At 44.5% G+C, this 23,079-nt stretch overlaps 1 protein-coding gene across 6 annotated transcripts in view; it reads left to right on the top strand.

Moving 5' to 3' along the window:
* The window catches only part of LOC139264534 (tyrosine-protein phosphatase non-receptor type 3-like), a 418,869-nt gene that overhangs the window by 234,126 nt on the left and 161,664 nt on the right, over positions 1-23,079 (top strand). The window lies entirely within an intron of this gene.

The raw sequence follows: 23,079 nt of genomic DNA, 5'->3' as shown, positions 1-23,079 counted from the left end.
CAGACTTCAGGAGGACATAGACAGGAGAAATGGGTAGACACATTGCAAATGCAATTTAACACAAGAGAAGTGTGAAGGAATACATTTTGGTAAGAATGAGAGGCAATATAAATGAAATGGTACAATTTTAAAGGAGGTGCAGAAACAGAGACACCTGGGAGTGTATGCACACAAATCTTTAAAGGTGGTAGGACAAGTTGAGAAGGCTGTTGAAAAAGCATCTGGAATCCTTGGCTTTATAAATACAGACATAGTGTACAAAATCAAGGAAGTATGCTGAACCTTAATAAATTACTGGTTCGACCCCAGCTGGAGTGTTGCATCCAATTCTAGCATCACACTTTAAGAAAGATGGCAAGGCCTTAGCGAGGATGTAGAGGAGATTTACTAGAATAGTACCAGGGATGTGGGACCTCAGTTACATGAAGAGACTGGAGAAGCTGTGGTTGTTCTCCTTAGAGCAGAGAAGATTATGGGGAGGTTTAATAGGGGTGTTCAAAATCATGAAGGGTTGTAATAGAATAAATGAGGGGAAACTGATTCTAGTGACAGAAGGGTCAGTAACCAGAGGACACAGATTTATTTGGCAAAAGAACCAGAGGTGAGATGAGTTTTGATCTGGGTGCTGGAAGCAGATTCAATAATAACTTTCAAAAGGGGATTGGGTAAATCTTTACAGGGCAGAGTATTGGGACTAATTGGATAGCTGTACCAAAGAGCCGGTGCAGGCAGGATGGACCAAATGGCCTCCTTCAGTGCTATATCATTCTATGATTCTATAACCAGGATGCAGTTATACTGCCACTTTTGCATGATTTCCAGCCTCCTAGGTCAGGTTGTATTGCATCACTTGGGCACGACATCTGTGGATTAGAACACCTGCGTGGTATCAGACCAATTATAAAGATTGTTCAGATTGTCCAGTGGGCCTTTGGCTACTTTGTACTTATTATGGAGCCTTTTATATAAAAAAAATATTTTTGAGAAAGCCCATGTTCTCAAAACATTGCATGTGCAGAACAGCAAGCAGTGTAAGATTTGGAGCAAGAAAGTGCAGTAACAGGAGTCTTGCTGACTATACCAGAAGAGGCGTGGGCCCAAGGTCAGCATGGGCCAGTCCACACTGCGATAAGTGTGCGCATTAGGTCCGTGCAACAGAACTGGTCTCCAGTCATCTTGGTTAATCCTTGCCACTGGACCAAGCCCGTGTGGTGGCTGGTGTGCAACAGCCACCACACGATATTAAAAAAAAATCCATGCACAGGCATCTTCCACCTTCAATATTTAGTTCGGGACCTGGAATATCTGGTCCTTCATTGTAACACCTGTGAACTCATCCCTTTTTGGTGTGGAAGCAAGTTATCCTCAATATGAGGGACCGCCTAAGAAAAGACTTCTGCAGAACTGATCTAAGACAAATAGCTCAGCATATCTACAGTCTAAAAAGCAAGAGTGAAATTTGATATCATTTATGCTGATACTAAATTACATTAACACCACAAGTCATGTTCTCCACCAATGCTTTGGATGAGGGAGTATATAGTATGAGGAGTAATTCCACAATCATGGACTCCCAGCAGGATCTGCGATCGTAATGAGCATGGACTAGAGAATTGTGGTTATAATATAGTCCTGTCTCTGACCAGCATTCTCAGCAGAATTGTGGAATTATTCCTATGGTGTCTGAGATGCCACCAACATAATTTGCTGACGATACAAAGCTAGGTGGGAAAGTAAACAGTTTGGAGGACACAGAGCCTGCAAAGCACATTTGGAAAGCAGTGACAGGATCGGTCTAAGTCAGCATGGATTTATGAAAGGGAAATCATGCTTGACAAATCTTCTGGAATTTTTTGAGGATGTCCATTAGAGTGGACAAGGGAGAACCAGTGGATGTAGTGTATTTGGACTTTCACAAGGGGTTTGACAAGGTCCCACATGAGATTGGTGTGCAAAATTAAAGCACATGGTATTAGGTGTAATGTATTGACGTGGATAGAGAACTCGTTGGCAGACAGGAAGCAGAGAGTCGGGATAAACTGGTTCTTTTCAGAATGGCAGGCAGTGACTAGTGGGGTGCCACAGGACTCAGTGCTGGGACCCCAGCTATTTACAATAAACATCAATGATTTAGATGAAGGAATTTAAATTAGCAGGCAGCACCAAAACACTGGTACTGTCTGCGCTATTATTGCGGGCGGCCGTAAACTTCGGCCCATGGTCTCACCAGCAGGTTTCCGGCCTACTCCAATTTCTAGGCCATTAATCTCTGTATATTCCCACTCCCTCAAATAACCATGCAATACATTTTACAAACTAGCCATCTCCCAGGGCAGTCCATTACACACACTCATCAACCTCTGCATAAAGTAGTTAAATCTAACCTATCTGTGCACTTTCCTGTTTTAAAGAGCCCATTTCTGTTGATCCTAGAGTTTGTGGTAATCTCAAATATATTATCAGTATTCAATTTACCTATTCTCTTAATCTTAAATGGTGGAATAATTTCATCCCTAGAGCATTCTCCTTTAACAGGATAAACAATTCCAGGTTCTTCAAACTCTTGTTCCCTCAGATGCGTTATACTAGGTAGCAATTTGGTTGATGTTTTCTGCATTATCTCCAGTGCCTGGATATCATTACTGGCTAAATGGTAGCGCGCAAAGCTTCTGAGTTAGATTCAAGTCCAACTCCAAGACGTGAACATACAATCTAGGCTGACGCTTCAGTGCAGTACTAAGGGGACTGCTGCACTGTTGTGCGTGCTATCTTTCAGATGAGATGTTAAACTGAGGCCCCATTTGCCCTCGGGTAGACATGAAAGATCCCATGGCACTATTCATAAAGGAGCAGGGGAGTTCTCCTGGTGTCGTGGCCAATATTTAACCGTCAACCAACATCACACTCAGGATTATCTGGTCATGTATCTCAGTGCAGTTTGTGGGACCTTGCTGTGAGAAAATTTGCTGTTGTATTTCCCTACATCACAATCGTAACTATATTTTAGAAAAATACTGTATTGGCTGTAAAGTGCATTGGGATCTCCTGAGATTATGAAGGGCACTTTATAAATGCAAGTCCTTTTCCTTTTATTTGCTTTCATTGTCCCCTCCTTCAGGAAGTCTTCTGAGACTTTACACAAAACAAATAGTAAGCTCACTGTCTTCTAATTTCCTGGGTCTGCTCCAATGCTCCTTTTTAAAGATTGGTTTTATGTTAGTTACTTTCCACCACTCACATTTTTTAAATCCCCCAGAGATAATGGAAAGGATGTAACTGATTCACCGGCCTTCTCTATGTACCCTCTGAGGTGCATGCGGTCCTGGTGATGTGTTTTCCTTTAACCTCCTCAGGCTATTAGTGACTGCCTTATACAAAATCTCTCTTTCTTTTGTACTTCTATTTTCTTCAAAAATTCAAAATCTGTGTGGAGGAATTTGCTCATGTTTGAACACAAAAAATAATTCATTTTCTAATCGGGTTAGATGAAATGGGGTGGGAGGAGGCTCAGACAGAGCATAAATGTCAGCATACACCAGTTGGACTGAATGGCTTGTTTCTGTGCTGTAAATTCTATGTCATTCTACGTTATATTTGCTATCCCTTAGTCTCTTGTTAACATGAAACACTGGGATATTTAAATGAATGTATTTATTTTCATTTACTTGCTGTAAAAAATATTTGTATAAATACTTGATGTTAATTATCCCATTAATATTTGAGGACACTAACTGACATTGCAACACCAAGTAGGATGGATTATTTGAAGCATAATACACAAAATGATGCTTTATTACAGCATGGAAACAAAGTGCATTCAATTTAGTTCTATGCAGATGTTTATTTTAACTACATATTTTCATAATACCTTTTCATGGCAGAACTGTGCGTAATACTAAACTTATTAACCTCCATGATCTTTTCTTTGAAATTAATACAGTCGGGAATTTGATTTCTAGAAACAGGCTTAAAATGTGTGGAACCTCCTTCACTTGAAACCAAATTCATGGCATTTATTTTTGTAATAAAAAAGTAAGAGTTGGTTCTCCAACTGTAGGAACTAGTCACCTACCTGCACCAAGAAATGGTATAGGGTACAGAGAAATCTGAAGAAATCAAAAGCAAGAAACATAAAATAACTAAAAAAACAAAACAAAACTGGAAGGAAATTGCCAAGTTTTGCACTGGTCTTTATTGAGCTTTAAAGGAAATCTTGCTTAAGAATATAGGGCCCACATTTGCTCCCCCCCCCCCCCCACCCCGGTTAAACAGAGGTGCGCCGACTTTGTAGAAGAAAAACGACGCCGAAAACTTACCTCGGTATTCTCCCCGCTCCTCGGAACGTTACAGGCCTTGGCGTGGCGCAGCACAAGCAGTGCACCGGGGGGGGTCGGAGGGCGGAGCTAGGGCCGTGCTGGATATACACAGCCGGCAGGGGGGCGGAGCTATGGCCCAGCGTGTGTGTGAGTGCCAGCAGCGTTGCGCATGCGCGTTGGAGCGTATGCGCAATGGGTCAGTAACATTGGCAATTGCCCATTTTTAAAGGTAAAGCCTTCTCATTGACTTTTGGTGCCTGAAGGAGTGCTGTGAGCAGTACTGTGGAAGAAATCAGCTGCTGGAATCAGTGAGTGCTCTGTGTTGCTGCTAAACTTCCAGAAGGAGTGCTGCCTAGGTGCATGCAAAATAAGGACTGTGTGTTTTGAAAAATCACTGAGTGTCAATTCAATACAGCAATGCAACAACGTGCAGCAAGAACGAAGAATTTCTTGCATGATGAAGTAGAGTTATAAATTAATGTCATTGAGAACAGATGGCAGGAGCTGGATACCAGCAACAGGTTGCACAAAAGTGCCACCCAAAGAAATGAAGAAACGCTGGAACCTAGTTGCAGAAGATTACTGCGCAATGGTGAATACCACGAGATCTGGAAGCCAGTGTAAAAAGAAATGGCAGGACCTTGGTCAAGTAGTTAGTGTAAGTAATATTTTCATTTTTCAATGGAATTGCAATTGGAAATGTGACCATCTGTATATGTCCCACCCAGCAGAAAGACACTGCCTCTAAAAAGTTATATTTTCATTTTTGCAGAAGAAATTGGCCCACAACAAAAGGGAAAGAACTCAAACAGGAGGAGGCCTGCCAAACCTACACCAACTGACACCCTTGGAACAGAGGGTCACTGCTTTGTTTTTCTCCAGGTACAACTCATCAATCAGTACTGCACAAGCTGGGCCCACACGCGAGGAAGAGGGTAAGTCCTGACAATTCATCGTTGCCCTTCAAATCAACCTGCTGCTTGGCCTACTCATGCCACCCATTCTGCCCCCTCCTGTGCTGCTAACCATTTGACTATTCTGCTCTATTTTGCAGAACACGATGCCAATCCTGAGGATCCAGAAGAAGATTCAGATGCGTACGATCCAGACCAAGGCTGGGGGAATGAGGAGGGGGGCATGGATATGTGTTTATGGGAGAATGTTAATCATAATATGGATCAGTCCATAGTACAGGACCTCACGTTGCCAAACACTTCCATGAGTTCTGGTCTGACATTCCATAGTTTCAGCCAGTCCCCATCATTGCGTAGTGCTTTAAGTTCTGATGAGACATACCATCGTTTCATCACGTACCCATCCGCGTATAATGATGTAAGTTCTGGTGCAACATTCCATAGTTTCACAGGTTCCGAGGTTGCGGGTCCCAGTGGTGATGGTGGGGTGCTGCTTGGAACACCCAGGGCCCCACCGTCCCAGCCTGCACCTCGCACTGGAGGGGTGCCGCGAGGCAAACCCAGGGCGAGGGGAAGGAGAATCCGACCACGCTCTCCTGAGATGCAGCGGGCAACAGATGTGTTTGAGGTTATGACATTGGGTGTGGAGTCCAATGACCTTACCCAATCACTCGTGGACACCGTCAGTGGGATGGGTGATGAGTTAACGGGACTGTCGGGAGAAATAGCAGTAATGACATGGGAACTGAAGGAGGGAATGTCAGAGGGAGTGCAAACAATGACACAGGCCGTCATGGAGGGCCTGTGTGAGGTAGCTGCTGCAATAAGGGCACACAGCCCGGCCAATCAAATACCACTCCCACTGCAATCCCCGCACCAGTCTCTGTAGAGACCCAAGCCGAGCACCACCCCCATGAAGAAGTGCATATTCACCGAGATGTGGATGAGAGATGGGTGCAGCCTTTCTTTGCTGCTGTTGTTGTTGATACTGTTGTAGCTGTTTTCAAATTGAAATTGTTTTGTAAGTTTTCTAACTTTACAAGTTTATGAGATCTTAAAGAGTCATATTAAAGTAAAGTTTGATACAAGAATTATTTTATTACACTAAAGTGAAGTACATTGAAACCTTTTCAATAAAATATATTTTACATTAAAACTGTTCCTGTAGTGCCCTTACACCTTACTATAGAATCACACGAGGCATGTACTGCAGACAAGGTCACTACGTGACCTGAACCTTTATTCCCAGGACCAAGAAGTGCTGACCTTGCGTGGGACCTCCCTTTATATACCTGGGTGACCAGATGAGGAATGTCTCCCACAAGTTCACCTCCTGTGGTCAAGGTGTGCATTACTCAGGTGTATACAGTGTTGTTACATAAAGGTTACAGTTGTGTGAAGGTTACAAACATGACATCACCTCCCCCCAACGTCTTTGGGTCAAAGATCGAGTCTTTCAGGCGGTTTACGCTCTCTCGTGGAGCGCCGCAGTTGAGGCTCTGGTGGTTGGGCCTTGGCATGCGTCTCTGTCGTCTGAGGTGATTCCGGCCTGTCCGGGCTGGCCGCAGGGACTGTGCATGCTGATGAATGTCCTTGTTGCTCGTTCACTGGCAGTGGTGTGGGTGACATCTCATGATCTTCCTCAGTGTCCATGCTGAACCTTTTCTTTACTTGGTCCAGATGTTTGCGGCATATCTACCCATTGTTAAGTCTGACCACTATGACCCTATTCCCCTCTTTGCCAATTACAGTACCCTCAAGCCACTTGGGTCCCAAAGCATGATTGAGAACGAATACAGGGTCATCAATTTCTATGCATCTCCCCACTGAGTTGCGATCATGGCACTCGATTTGGGACTGGCGCTTGCCCTCAACAATGTCTGACAGGGCTGGATGAATGAGGGACAGCCGTGTTTTAAGCGTGCGTTTCATGAGTAGTTCTGCGGACGGGACTCCCGTGAGCGAATGCGGGCGGGACCTATAGGCCAGCAGGAGGCACGATAGACAGTACTGAAGGGAGGGTCCTTGAATCCGGAGCATACCCTGTTTTATGATTTGAACCGCACGTACCGCCTGGCCATTGGAAGCCGGCTTGAACGGTGCTGTCCTGACGTGTTTGATACCATTACCCGACATAAACTCCTGGAATTCATAGCTAGTGAAACATGGGCCATTATTGCTAACCAGGATGTCCGGCAAGCCGTGGGTCGCAAAGACCGTACGCAGACTCTCCACGGTGGTGGATGTAGTGCACGAATTCAATATAATGCACTCGATCCATTTCGAGTATCATCGACAACAATCAGGAGCATTTTTCCCATGAACGGGCCCGCGTAGTCTATGTGAATACGTGACCATGGCCTGGTGGGGCCTCCCAGGGGGCATTTCCCAGCTGAGCACACGTCGTGCACCTGTGAACCCAGTGTTCTTGGTCTGAGTCAATTCCCGGCCACCATACATGTGACCGGGCAATGGCCTTCATTAGCACGATGCCTGGGTGCTCGCTGTGGAGTTCCCTGATGACTGCTTCCCTTCCTTTCTGGGGCATGATTACCTGGCTGTCCCATAGCAGGCAGTCAGCTTGGATGGCGAGCTCGTCCATCCGTCTGTGAAACGGCCTGACCTCCTCGGGGCACGCTCCGTGTGCAGGCGCCCAATCCCCAGTCAGGACACATTTCTTTATCAGGGATAGAAGGGGATTTTGATCTGGCGGGCTGTGATGGGGGAGCTTGCGGTGTCGAAAGCCTCAATGGCTATGACGCCCCCTCGGTGGTCGCCAGTGGGAGCCTACTGAGCGCGTGAGCGCAATTCTCGGTGCCTGGCCGATGATGTATAGTGTAGTCATATGCAGCCAGCGTGAGGGCCCACCCGCTGTATGCGAGCTGACGCATTGACAGCCTTGCTTTTGGACAACAGGGATGGTAACCATTTGTGGCCCGTTTCTAACTCGAACCTTCTGCTGAAAAGGTACTGGTGCATCTTTTTCACCCCGTAGACACATGTGCGTGCTTGCTATTCAACCATCCCATATCCCCGTTCTGCCTGGGAGAGCGACCTGGAGGCATAAGCCAGAGGTTGGAGTTGGCCCCCATCATTACTCTGCTGCAACATGCATCCAACCTCAGGATGATGCATCACACATTAAAACCAGTTTCTTACAGGGGTTGTACAAGGTCAACAGCTTGTTAGAACAAAGCAGATTCCGCGCCCGATTGACAGCCCGTTCTTGACAGTCCCCCCAAAACCATTCACAATCCTTACGCAGGAGCACGTATAGCGGCTCCAACAATGTGCTTAAGTTCGGCAGAAAGTTCCCGAAATAGTTCAATAGTCCCAGAAATGACTGCAACTCCGATGTGTTGCCGGGCCTGGGCGCACGACGGATCGCCTCCGTTTTGGATTCGGTAGGCCGGATCCCATCTGCGGCAACCCTCCTGCCTAAAAACTCGATCTCTGGGGCCAAAAACATACACTTGGACTTCTTTAGTTGCAAGCCTACCTGGTCCAGTCGGCGTAGCACCTCCTCCAGGTTGTGGAGGTGTTCCTCGGTGTCTCGACCCGTGATTAGGATGTCATCTTGGAAAATTCACCTGTTCCATATCGTTTGCCATTTTAGTGAATATATATATATTTTTTAAAAACAGAAAAATACACCATTTATTACTGGACTCATGCAGTAAAAGTACATAATGAGCAAGTCTTCATTGTCCATCTTCTATACACAGCTGGAAGATTCATTTTGAGCCACTATTAGGAGACTGTTACATAGGTTTTGTGTTAATGTGTTTTGTAACACCATCGAGTTTACCCTGGAGTTACCATGTTGGAGGAGGGGAGTTGAGGGGAAGGCAATTTCAGATCAGTGGGAATAGGACAATGGAGGCATGAAACAGCCAATCATCATGGATAGGAAATGCAGTTGTGGAAGGTTAGTTGAGTATTAAATGCCTTTAATTTATAGAAACCTTCCTGTTTACATCTTATTTGGCTTTGGAGTTGGGGTAACCTGTGAGGGGTAACTGCACTCAATGAGGTAAGGGAATTGGCAGCCAGCAGATGGGTTGCGATTAAAAAGTTGCAGGAGGAGTGAGCCTGAAATCTTGCTCTGTGGACAGAATTGCTTTGAATATAACGATGTGGGTAGGGCGGTGGGCACGCATGAGTTAGGCCCAAAATTTTGCAGAGTTGACGGGAGTGGTGCTGTTGAGTGCTAAAAACTGGCTCAGTGCAATGGAAGCTAAGGCCCATAACCTGGGAATGGGAGGGATGAAGTATATGGTCTTACTCAGTGGGGTTGAAAGACCCCACTCCACTGAGCAAATGAGGGCCAACATATGGCTCCGTGGGAAGGGAGGGATGAAGTCAATAATCTTGCTCGGTGGGGGTTGACTGAGGGCCGAATACTTGCTCCTTACAGGGTGGTGCTTTAGAGTTGTGCCTTTGCTTTGCAGGCATCATGTAATGTTGGATACGGTTCCTTTGTAATCAATACCACATAATGTTATGCATACAGTGCCATCTGCAGGTGAACGACAATAAGAAACTAGAGACTACACACATTTTTAACATATTATAAATAGCTCGTGTTCGCTCATGGATTGATAGATCCATTTATGTCTCTGTGGCTGTCATCTCAGTTTCATGATTCTCTTGCTTCAGGTTTCTGAGGAGATCATCCTTTGGATTTGAGGGCACTGTGGATACTAAAACTAGATAAACCACCTCTTGTATCAGGCTGGAACCTGAGTTTGCGTCCTACATAAATTAACGTACTCTTCTTTCTAATCTCTTTATACTTGTAATGTGAAATACCTGTCATCTAAGAGCACACTGTTTCTTGTTCAGATGTTAATGTTAAGACCCAGTCACTGGTCATTTATCAGCCTTGCCTAATTCATCTTGCATAGCACACAGTACTCGAGGCACACTTGGGACCCTGCTGATGGCTGTATCTTATTTACATTTAGGTCAAGGAATTGTGATTCTCTCCACAATTTGAAATTGGCCAGATGGTTCTACAGGCAACTGGAATATTGCAAGGACCCAAACGGAACTTGTCTGTCAATCACATGAACTGTGTGTTTTACACAGTCTCATCAATTAGCTAGGAACTATCTCTAAACTTTGCTTGACAAATGATTTGTTAAATGTATTCTTCAATACTACTATCACTGGCAAGAAACCCATGGGGGTCATCAAAAGGTCATTTAACCTATTTCAGCTGCTTTGTGTGTGCATTGCTGGTATTCTTTTCCTTTTATTGGCTTGCTTCAGTTAGAAGGATTAGCCAATCCTCTGTCTTCGCAGAATTCTAATTTCCTCCCAGTGGCTTTTGTCTGAGCTGCAGAATCCTATTTAAAAATGCTTCTAAACTGTGATGGAGTGGAATGGTCAGCATAAGGCCAATAGGTAGGCTTTCTCGATTAACTTTATGAATTTTTTAAAATAAATCTTCCCCTCTTCACAGTTTGCCTGAATCAAAAGATTGTCATCACCAGTTGTACTACCACACTTTCCAGCACCTACTGTAGCCTTAATTTTCAAGTATGTCAAAAGCGAATGAGCCCATGGCACTGCCTGTGTCAAGCTGGTCACGCTGAATTTCCTGATGAGAATCCTTCTCCCTAATTTGAATAGGCTATGGAAACATAAGAGCTTGGTCTGTAGTACACTTGGCTGGGGAGCAGATAAAAGCTGGTGGAACAGCAGCACTAACAGACTGCAGCTCACTATTAAAATTGTGGTGGTGACAGAAATGTTGACTAATTGTTCACACTGCTACAGCATTTGAGCAGCACTGCTACTTTTGATGCAGATGGGTTAGAAGTTTTGCTGCAGGAGGTGCACCAAAGGAAGGTGGCCTTATTTGGGGCTGAAACCACCTTCCAGTAATAGAATACGTGCAAACTGCATAGCAGGAGTCAATACACTGACCCAGTTCTCTTGTACCTGCAAATTACATTTGCTAGTATCGGGAAGAAGGTGAATGTAGGTGTACTCAATTGTATTCATGTTTCTTCTGGGGCTATAAGAAAGAAATAGCATTTATAAAAAAATGTTTCACATCCTGAAGACATCCTAAAGTACTTCTCAACCAATGAATTACTTTTAAAGTGGTCAATTGCTTTGTACTCAAATGCAGCAGCCAATTTGTGCACAACAAGATCCCATAAACTGCAAATTAAGTAATTGTTCTGTTTTTAATAATGTTGTTTGAGGGATATTGGCTCTAATAAACAAAATGTTGAATCATTGTGGGTGGAGATTAGAGATAGTAAGGGGAAAAAGTCACTGGTGGGTGTAGTTTATAGGCCCCCAAATAATAACTTCACGGTGGGGAGGGCAATAATCAAGGGAATAATGGAGGCATGTGAAAAAGGAACGGCAGTAATCATCGAGGATTTTAACCTACATATCGATTGGTCAAATCAAATCGCACGGGGTAGCCTGGAGGAGGAATTCATAGAATGCATACGGGAATGTTTCTTAGAACAGTATGTTACAGAACCTACAAGGGAGCAAGCTATCTTAGATCTGGTCTTGTGTAATGAGGCAGGAATAATAAACGATCTCCAAGTAAAAGATCCTCTCGGAATGAGTGATCACAGTATGGTTGAATTTGTAATACAGATTGAGGATGAGGAAGTAGTGTATCAAACGAGCGTACTATTCTTAAATAAAGGGGACTACAGTGGGATGAGGGCAGAGTTGGCTAAAGTAGACTGGAAACACAGACTAAACGATGGCACAATTGAGGAACAGTGGAGGACTTTTAAGGAGCTCTTTCATAGTGCTCAACAAAAATATATTCCAGTGAAAAAGAAGGGCGGTAAGAGAAGGGATAACCAGCCGTGGATAACCAAGGAAATAAAGGAGAGTATCAAATTAAAAACCAATGCATATAAGGTGGCCAAGGTTAGTGGGAAACTAGAAGATTGGGAAAATTTTAAACGACAGCAAAGAATGACTAAGAAAGCAATAAAGAAAGGAAAGATAGATTACGAAGGTAAACTTGCGCAAAACATAAAAACGGATAGTAAAAGCTTTTACAGATATATAAAATGGAAAAGAGAGTGACTAAAGTAAATGTTGGTCCCTTAAAAGATGAGAAGGGGGATTTAATAATAGGAAATGTGGAAATGGCTGAGACCTTAAACAATTATTTTGCTTCGGTCTTCACAGTGGAAGACACAAAAACCATGCCAAAAATTGCTGGTCACAGGAATGTGGGAAGGGAGGACCTTGAGACAATCACTATCACTAGGGGGGGTAGTGCTGGACAGGCTAATGGGACTCAAGGTAGACAAGTCCCCTGGTCCTGATGAAATGCATCCCAGGGTATTAAAAGAGATGGTGGAAGTAATAGCACATGCATTCGTTATAATCTACCAAAATTCTCTGGACTCTGGGGAGGTACCAGCGGATTGGAAAACAGCTAATGTAACGCCTCTGTTTAAAAAAGGGGGCAGACAAAAGGCAGGTAACTATAGGCCGGTTAGTTTAACATCTGTAGTGGGGAAAATGCTTGAAACTATCTAAGGAAGAAATAGCGGGACATCTAGATAGGAATAGTGCAATCAAGCAGACGCAGCATGGATTCATGAAGGGGAAATCATGTTTAACTAATTTACTGGAATTCTTTGAGGATATAACGAGCATGGTGGATAGAGGTGTACCGATGGATGTGGTGTATTTAGATTTCCAAAAGGCTTTCGATAAGGTGCCACACAAAAGGTTACTGCAGAAGATAGAGGTACGCGGAATCAGAGGAAATGTATTAGCATGGATAGAGAATTGGCTGGCGAACAGAAAGCAGAGAGTCGGGATAAATGGGTCCTTTTCGGGTTGGAAATTGGTGGTTAGTGGTGTGCCACAGGGATCGGTGCTGGGACCACAACTGTTTACAATATACATAGATGACCTGGAAGAGGGGACAGAGTGTAGTGTAACAAAATTTGCAGATGACACAAAGATTAGTGGGAAAGCGAGTTGTGTAGAGGACACAGAAAGGCTGCAAAGAGATTTAGATAGGTTAAGCGAATGGGCTAAGGTTTGGCAGATGGAATACAATGTCGGAAAATGTGAGGTCATCCACCTTGGGGGGGAAAAAAAACAGTAAAAGGGAATATTATTGGAATGGGGAAAAATTACAACATGCTGCGGTGCAGAGGGACCTGGGGGTCCTTGTGCATGAATCCCAAAAAGTTAGTTTGCAGGTGCAGCAGGTAATCAGGAAGGCAAATGGAATGTTGGCCTTCATTGCGAGAGGGATGGAGTACAAAAGCAGGGAGGTCCTTCTGCAATTGTATAGGGTATTGGTGAGGCCGCACCTGGAGTACTGCGTGCAGTTTTGGTCACCTTACTTAAGGAAGGATATACTAGCTTTGGAGGTGGTACAGAGACGATTCACGAGGCTGATTCCGGAGATGAGGGGGTTACCTTATGATGATAGATTGAGTAGACTGGGTCTTTACTCGTTGGAGTTCAGAAGGATGAGGGGTGATCTTACAGAAACATTTAAAATAATGAAAGGGATAGACAAGATAGAGGCGGAGAGGTTGTTTCCACTGGTCGGGGAGACTAGAACCAGGGGGCACAACCTCAAAATACGGGGGAGCCAATTTAAAACTGAGTTGAGAAGGAATTTCTTCTCCCAGAGGGTTGTGAATCTGTGGAATTCTCTGCCTAAGGAAGCAGTTGAGGCTAGCTCATTGAATGCATTCAAGTCACAGATAGATAGATTTTTAACCAACAAGCGAATTAAGGGTTATGGGGAGCGGGCGGGTAAGTGGAGCTGAGTCCACGGCCAGATCAGCCATGATCTTGTTGAATGGCGGAGCAGGCTCGAGGGGCTAGATGGCCTACTCCTGTTCCTAATTCTTATGAAAGTTGGGCAGGACACTGGGAGAACTCCTGCTTTTTAAATAGTGTCATGGTATATATCTCCCACCGGAAAAGGCAAGTCTTTGGTTTAATGGATTACATGATCAAGTCCTGGAGTGGGCTTCAACGTACAAGCTTCTGACTCCGTCAAATTGACACTCAGTCAGGGCACAAACCTAGGTTGGGAACTTCTGCACTCTCTGGGAGAATACTATTCGAAGCAATGTTCTCGGATCACTGCCCTATTGCAAACCACACTCTTCCATTGTATCAAAGGCTGTGTGAAGCACTTTTCTTGAAGATGGAGATGGCAACCAATGAACAGCAAACCACTGATAAAGTGTCCAAGCTTAGGTGCTACTCTTTATGTCATTTCTCAGTGGGATAAGCCGTAGTGTGCTGATAATCCCATTCTTTTAAAAATTACCCACCTTCGTATTTTTTATTCAAGTAATGCAGATATCTTGGAATGTCATACACAAAAACAATCATGTTTGCTTCTTGGATAACTGCCACTGACATGCATAACGTTTCTGTGGACAGATACCATCTGAACAATAAATAATTGCAAAGCTTTACTGTACATGCATACCGTGGTAATATGAAGAGCTTGGTTGCCCATAAGGTGTTATCTGCATTGCCTTGCCATGCAAAGAAATTTTGCCATTCAGTAACCGCTTTATGCTCGCTTTAGCTGATGCGTCTTTTACACTGGAGAATGTATTGCCCTTTGCAAGCATAACATTTGTCACTTGCTTGATACAGGTGGACACTGCAAACTGCTGATATGCCACATATTCCATGTGGTAAATTTGAAGGTGTGATGAATTGAAAACTTGTGCTATGGTAACCTTCCTTTCTGTTCCAGATATCTGCAGATTGCCCTTCAAATATTCTGTGGCAGCCACTCTGGTAAAACAGAGGTGACAAAGACAGGTCTTCTCTGTGGTGGGGTCTGTAAATGGGAGTTCTAGTGTAGTGGTAGCTATGGAATAAACACCCAAGTGCCATTACACCTGCACTTGTTAGTCCCCATAGACTTTCGTTCACCTAAATCATGCAGCATATCTGAAACCCATCCCCACCACCTTGTACAGTATAATTTAAATGTCAGCACCAACCATATAATAAAATAAAGGATTATTGGGGAAAAAACAAAAATGGTACACTACCTAGCAATAACAAATAATGCATGCAGCAAAATGAAAACAAAAAAAAAACAGCCTTTGACCAACAAAAACTGTTTTCTCTCTTTTTAAAAAAAAAAAACCTTGAATAGACTGAGCTCCAGGCTGTTTCTTTCCATCGCATCTTTCTCTAGTTTCTCTCCTATCTCCTCTCATGCTCTGAGTTCATCTTGTCCATGAGACCCACCTCCTGCTCCCTTGACCCTATTCCCACTAAACCACTGACCACCCAACGTCCCTCCCTGGCCCAAATGTTAGCGGATACTGTTAACACTTCTCCAAGTATTGTCCCCTTCCCCATCAAATCTGCCGGAATCAACCCTCAAAAAAATAAACCTTGACCTCTTTGCCCTTGCAAACTACCGCCCCATCTCCAACCTCCCTTGGGGATCTGAAACTCACTGTCTGAAAGGGTGATAGAGGCAGAAACCTCAGAGCATTTAAAAAGTACTTGAATATGCACTTGAAGTGCCGTAACTACAAGGCCACAGACCAAGAACTGGAAAGTGGGATTAGGCCTCCCAAATCCGTACACATCTATCCTGGAACTCCACGTTTGAATCTCTCCGATCAGATTTCTGTCCCTGTCACAGTACCGGAACGGCTCTTATCAAAGTCACAAATGACATCCTATGTGACTGTGACCATGGTAAACTATCCCTATTCGTCATTCTCAACCTGTCTGCAGCCTTTGACATGGTTGACCACACCAACCTCCTCCAATGCGCCTCATCGTCCAGCTGGGTGGGACTGCCCTCACCTGGTTCTATTCTTATCTGTCCAGTCGTAGCCAAAGAATCACCTGCAATGGCTTCTCTTCCAGCATCCGCACCGCTACCTCTGATGTGCCCCCGGATCTATCCTTGGCCCTCTCCTATTTCTCATCTGCATGCTGCACCTTGGCGACATCATCCGAAAATACAACATCAAGTTCCACATGTACGTTGATGACATCCAGCTCCACCTCACCACCACCTCCACTCTTAACCCCTCCATGGTCTCTGAACTGTCTGACTGCTTATCATAGAATCAAAGCCATTTACAGCACAGAAGGGGGCCATTCGGTCCATCGTGTCCGTGCCGGCTGACAGAGCTATCCAGCCTAATCCCACTTTCCAGCTCTTGGTCTGTAGCCTTATAGGGTAAGGCACTTCAGGTGCATATCCAAGTACTTTTTAAATGTTCTGAGGGTTTCTGCCTCTACCACCCTTTCAGACAGTGAGTTCCAGATTTCCACCACTCTTGGTGAAAAACATTCTCCTCAAATCCTCTCTAAACCGCCTACCACTTAAAATCTATGCCCCTTGGTTGTTGACCCCTCTGCTAAGGAGAATAGGTCCTTCCTATCCACTCTATCTAGGCCCCTCATAATTTTATACACCTCAATTAGGTCTCCTTTTAGCCTCCTCTGTTCTATAGAAAACAACCCCAGCCTATCCAATCTTTCCTCATAGCTAAAATTCTCCAGTCTAGCCAACATCCTTGTAAATCTCCTCTGTATTCTCTCTAGAGCAATCACATCCTTTCTGTAATGTGGTGACCAGAACTGCACGCAATACTCCAACTGTGAAACATAGAAACATAGAAAATAGGTGCAGGAGCAGGCCATTCAGACCTTCTAGCCTGCACCGCCATTCAATGAGTTCATGGCTGAACATGAAACTTCAGTACCCCATTCCTGCTTTCTCGCCATACCCCTTGATCCCCCGAGTAGTAAGGACTTCATCTAACTCCCTTTTGAATATATTTAGTGAATTGGCCTCAACTACTTTCTGTGGTAGAGAATTCCACAGGTTCACCACTCTCTGGGTGAAGAAGTTTCTCCTCATCTCGGTCCTAAATGGCTTACCCCTTATCCTTAGACTGTGACCCCTGGTTCTGGACTTCCCCAACATTGGGAACATTCTTCCTGCATCCAACCTGTCCAAACCCGTCAGAATTTTAAACGTTTCTATGAGGTCCCCTCTCACTCTTCTGAACTCCAGTGAATACAAGCCCAGTTGATCCAGTCTTTCTTGATAGGTCAGTCCCACCATCCCGGGCACCATTCGCTGCACTCCCTTAATAGCAAGAATGTCCTTCCTCAAGTTAGGAGATCAAAACTGTACACAATACTCCAGGTGTGGCCTCATCAAGGCCCTGTACAACTGTAGTAACACCTCCCTGCCCCTGTACTCAAATCCCCTCGCTATGAAGGCCAACATGCCATTTGCTTTCTTAACCGCCTGCTGTACCTGCATGCCAACCTTCAATGACTGATGTACCATGACACCCAGGTCTCGTTGCACCTTCCCTTTTCCTAATCTGTCACCATTCAGATAATAGTCTGTCTCTCTGTTTTTACCACCAAAGTGGATAACCTCACATTTATCCACATTATACTTCATCTGCCACGCATTTGCCCACTCACCTAACCTATCCAAGTCACTCTGCAGCCTCATAGCATCCTCCTCGCAGCTCACACTGCCACCCAACTTAGTGTCATCCGCAAATTTGGAGATACTACATTTAATCCCCTCGTCTAAATCATTAATGTACAATGTAAACAGCTGGGAGAATTGAAATCTGAACAATATGAATAACTCCTAAGATTGGACTGATTCAATTTAAAGAAAATCAAAAAATTGAAGTTTGTAAGATATTAAATCATATAGGAAAGTTCACAGCTGCAGAATTGCCAAATCTAAATAGCTCTGTCTCTGGTCATGTGACTGTTAAACTTTTACCTAATTTATTTTTTTTTCAAAATTCCAAAATCAGAGAACCTGTTGCCACACAACTCCTCCCAACACTCCGTTTTACATTATGCAATCTGATTTCCGTACCTACTGCAGCATAAAGTCTGCTGTGGTCAGTCAGTAATCACATTTTCTGTTACTGTGAATGTGGCGCACTGTCCTGCTTCATTGTTCTTGACCTGTCCACTGCCTTTAATACAGTTAACCATTCTGTTCTCCTCCAACATTTATTTTCGGTATTCTATTTCTGTGGCACTGCTGTCTTTAGTTCCATTCATAATTATCCCAATGACAATATTATGGGCTGAATTTTCAGGCCTTGCCACCCTGATTAAAATTCGGTGGCAAGGCCCTGAAAATGGTGGGTAATGACCGACCGCTTCATCGCCATCATTGTGTCCACGGCAATCTTACGTCTAGCATACCCCACGGCAGTCAATGCAGCCCTCTGTGTCTGGCGGTAGGTCATTACAGTGCTAATTGGGGTCCTGTGACGTACATAGGACCTCAATTGCCATTTTTGCTCTACACTGGGCAGAGCGTGAGTTGTGCATGCTCCGTCCAGGATCGGTTGGTGGCCCGGCCAAAGACGATCAGGAAGGTAATTTCCTCTTCATTTTTGTGGGGCCAGGAGAAGGCGGAGAGCTGCTTTTGCCTACCTCCTTGTGGCCTGGAGCCTGCTGGCTGCCCTGAGGCGCCTCATCTCTAGCCAGTCCGCCTCACACTGGGACTACCAGCGTTCTACCAACCAGCTGCCGAAAGTCCGCTCAGGGATAATCCACCCCTATATATTTTCCAATGATTTCTTCTATCATGCCTGGATCTCCCTCAGGATACCCCAAGGCTCCATCCTTGATCCACTTTGCTTCATCATCTTTATGTTGCCCTTTAGTGACATCAAGAAGCAAAGGATCGGATTCTATATGTATGCTTAATGTCACCCTGCTTTACCTTTCTGCTTATTTTGATTCCAAGACTATTAACTCTTCAGATGTCTGCCCAACATTAAGTCTTGGATGAATCAGAATTTCCTGCAGCTTAATGTAGACTAAACTAAAGCTATCCTTTCTTACTCATATCAGCTCCTTCATGCCTCTCTTGTTAACTCCATCAATCTTTCCAACTGCCGTGGCAGAGTAAATATGCATATGAACCTCGGCATGCTGCTTGGGACCTGGGAGACCCTGGCCGCAGACCGCCCGAGGTGGAGGGCGCTGAGCTCTTCGAGTCTCATTGCAAAGAGCATGAAGAGGCCAAGCGCAGGCAGTGGACGGAACGCGCGGCAAACCAGCCCCACCGACCCCTTCCCTCGACGAATGTCTGTCCCACCTGTAACAGGGTCTGTGGCTCTCGTATCGGACTGTTCAGCTATCAAAGAACTCACTTTGGGAGTGGAAGCAAGTCCTCCTCGATTCCGAGGGACTGCCTGTGATGATGATGGCTGCTTGGTCCTAGCTCACCTTTCTTACCCATATCAGTTGATGCTAGTCTACTCCTTGTTCCTCATGCTCTTTGCTTTATCATTTTATCATTGATTGGCTGCTCTTTTAACCATCCTGCCCATGTTGACCCAAAATTCCTGTATTACTTCCTCCATCCTAACTTTCAAAATTCTTCCTAAAATCTTCCTGTTGACTTGCTCCCTCAAACCACTTAATACCAATGATATAATGCTTGTTCTCTACTGTTTGGTCTCCATTTTTTTGCATTTAGATGCTAGTGACCATAATTCAGTTAGATTTAAGATGGTTATGGAAAAGGACAAGGATAGACCAGGAATAAAAGTTCTAAATTGGGGAAAGTCAGCTTTGCTAAGCTGAGAGGTGATTTGGCCATAGTGGACTGGAAACAGATACTTGAAGGTAAAAATCAGTGTCGGAGCAGTGGGAGGCATTCAAGGAAGAGATCCGGAGGGCTCAGGCCAAATATGTGCCCTGAAAGAAAAAAGGTGGGACTAACAAATCTAGAGCCCCCTGGATGTCGAGGGACATACAGGGTAGGATAAAGGAAAAAAAGGGAGGTTTATGACAGATACCGAGGGCTAAATACTGCTGAATCTCTGGAGGAGTATAGAAAGTACAGGGGTGAAATTAAAAAGGATATTAGGAAAGCAAAGAGAGCATGAAAAATTCTTGGCAAGTAAAATCAATGAAAACCTAAAGATGTTTTATACATATATTAGAGCAAGAGGATAACTAAAGAAAGGGTAGGGCCAATTAGAGACCATGAAGGTAATCTGTATGTGGAGGTGGACGATATGAAACATAGAAACATCGGAAATAGGTGCAGGAGTAGGCCATTCGGCCCTTTGAGCCGGCACCACCATTCAATAAGATCATGGCTGATCATTCACCTCAGTACCCCTTTCCTGCTTTCTCTCCATACCCCTTGATCCCTTTAGCCGTAAGGGCCATATCTAACTCCCTCTTGAATATATCCAATGCACTGGCATCAACAATTCTCTGTGGTAGGGAATTCCACAGTTTAACAACTCTCTGAGTGAAGAAGTTTCTCCTCATCTCAGTCCTAAATGGCTTACCCCTTATCCTTAGACTGTGTTCTCGGGTTCTGGACTTCCCCAACATCGGGAACATTCTTCCTGCATCTAACCTGTCCTGTCCAGTCCCGTCAGAATTTTATGTGTTTCTATGAGATCCCCCCTTCATCCTTCTAAACTCCAGTGAATACAGGCCCAGTCGATCCAGTCTTTCCTCATATGTCAGTCCTGCCATCCCTGGAATCAATCTGGTGAACCTTAGCTGCACTCTCTCAATAGCAAGAACTTCCTCAGATTAGGAGACCAAAACTGAACACAATATTCCAGGTGAGGCCTCACTAAGGCCCTGTACAATTGCAGTAAGACGCCCCTACTCCTACACCCAAATCCCCTAGCTATGAAGGCCAACATATCATTTGCCTTCTTCACTGCCTACTGTACCTGCATGCCAACTTTCAATGACTGATGTACCATGACACCCAGGTCTCGTTGCACCTCCCCTTTTCCTAATCTGCCGCCATTCAGATAATATTCTGCCTTCGCCTTTTTGCCACCAAAGTGGATCACCTCACATTTATCCTCATTATACTGCATCTGCCAAGCGTTTGCCCACTCACCTAACCTGTCCAAGTCACCCTGCAGCCTTTTAGCGTCCTCCTCACAGCTCACACCGCCACCCAGTTTAGTGTCATCTGCAAACTTGGAGATATTGCACTCAATTCCCTTATCCAAATCGTTAATGTATATTGTAAATAGCTGGGGTCCCAGCACTGAGCCCTGCGGCACCCCACTATTCACTGCCTGCCATTCTGAAAAGGACCTGTTTATCCCGACTCTCTGCTTCCTGTCTGCCAACCAGCTCTCTATCCATGTCAGTACATTATCCCCAATACCATGTGCTTTAATTTTGCACACCAATCTCTTGTGTGGGACCTTGTCAAAAGCCTTTTGAAAGTCCAAATACACCACAACCACTGGTTCTCCCTTGTCCACTCTACCAGTTACATCTTCAAAAAATTCTAGAAGATTTGTCAAGCAGGATTTCCCTTTCATAAATTCATGCTGACTTGGACCGATCCCGTCACTGATTTCCAAATGTGCTGCTATGGTTCTTAATGAATACTTTGTGTCTGTTTTCACAAAAGAGAGGGGCGATGCAGACACTGCTATCGAGGAGGTGGACTGTGAAATATTAGTTGAAATAAACATTGTGAGAGAGGAGGTATTAAGGGTTTAGCAGCTTTGAAAGTGGATAAGTCCCCAGACCCAGATGAAATGTATCCCAGGTTGTTAAGCGAAGCAAAAGAGGAAATAGCAGAAGCTTTGACCATCATTTTCCAATCCTCTCTGGCTTCAAGTGTAGTGCCAGAGGACTGGAGGACTGTTAATGTGGTACCTTTGTTTAAGAAGGGAGAAAGGGATAATCAGGCCAGTCAGCCTAACCTCAGTGGTGGGAAAATTATTGGAAAAAATCCTGAAGGACAGGATAAATCTTCATTTTGAAAGACACGGATTAATTAAGGACATTCAGCACAGATTTGTTAAGGGAAGGTCATGTCTGAATTTCATGTGTCTTGATCGAATTTTTCGAGGAGGTAACCAGGAGGGTCGATGAGGGCAAAGCATATGATTTAGTGTATATGGATTTTAGCAAAGCTTTTGACAAGGTTCCACATGGCAGACTGGTCACGAAAGTAAAAGCCCAGGGCAAAGTGGCATGGCTCAGAGGCAGGAAGCAAAGGGTAATGGTTGATGGGTGTTTTTGTGACTGGAAGGATGTTTCCGGTTGGGTTCCACAGGGTTCAGTCCTAGGTCCCTTGCTTTTTGTGATTTACATCAATGATCTAGACTTGAATATAGCGAGTATGATTAACAAGTTTGCAGATGATACTAAAATCGGCTGTGTGGTTGATAATGAAGAAGAAAGCTGCGGACTGCAGGAAGATATCAATCAACTGGTCAGGTGGGCAGAACAGTGGCAAATGGAATTTAATCCAGAGAAGTGTGTGGTAATGCATTTTGGGAGGGCTAACAAGGAAAGGGAATACACATTAAATGGTAGTACACTGAGAAGTGTAGAAGAACAAAGGGCATGTCCACAGATCCCTGAAAGTAACAGGCCAGGTAGATAAGGTGGTTAAGAAGGCATACGGAATATTTGCCTTTATTAGCCGAGGCATAGAATACAAGAGCGGGGGTGTTATGCTTGAACTGTATAAAACACTGGTTAGGCCACAGCTGGAGTACTGGGTGCAGTTCTGGTCACTGCATTATAGGAAGGACGTGATTGCACTGGAGAGGGTACAGAGGAGATTTACGAGGATGTTGCTGGGAGTGGAGAATCTTAGCTGATAGGCTGGATTTGTTTTCCCTGGAACAGAGGAAGCTGAGGGGAGACCTCATTGAGGTGTATAAAATTGAGGGGGCTAAATATAGTGGATAGAATGGGCCTATTTCCCTTAGTAGAGGGGGTCAACAACCAGGGGGCATAAATTTAAAGTAATTGGTAGAAGGTTTAGAGAGGATTTGAGGGGAAATGTCTTT

The sequence above is a fragment of the Pristiophorus japonicus genome, chromosome 5 (assembly GCF_044704955.1).
Source record: "Pristiophorus japonicus isolate sPriJap1 chromosome 5, sPriJap1.hap1, whole genome shotgun sequence".
Classification (NCBI taxonomy): domain Eukaryota; kingdom Metazoa; phylum Chordata; class Chondrichthyes; family Pristiophoridae; genus Pristiophorus; species Pristiophorus japonicus.
Note: the sequence above shows the minus strand (reverse complement) of the source record. Positions and strands in the feature narration are given on the sequence as shown.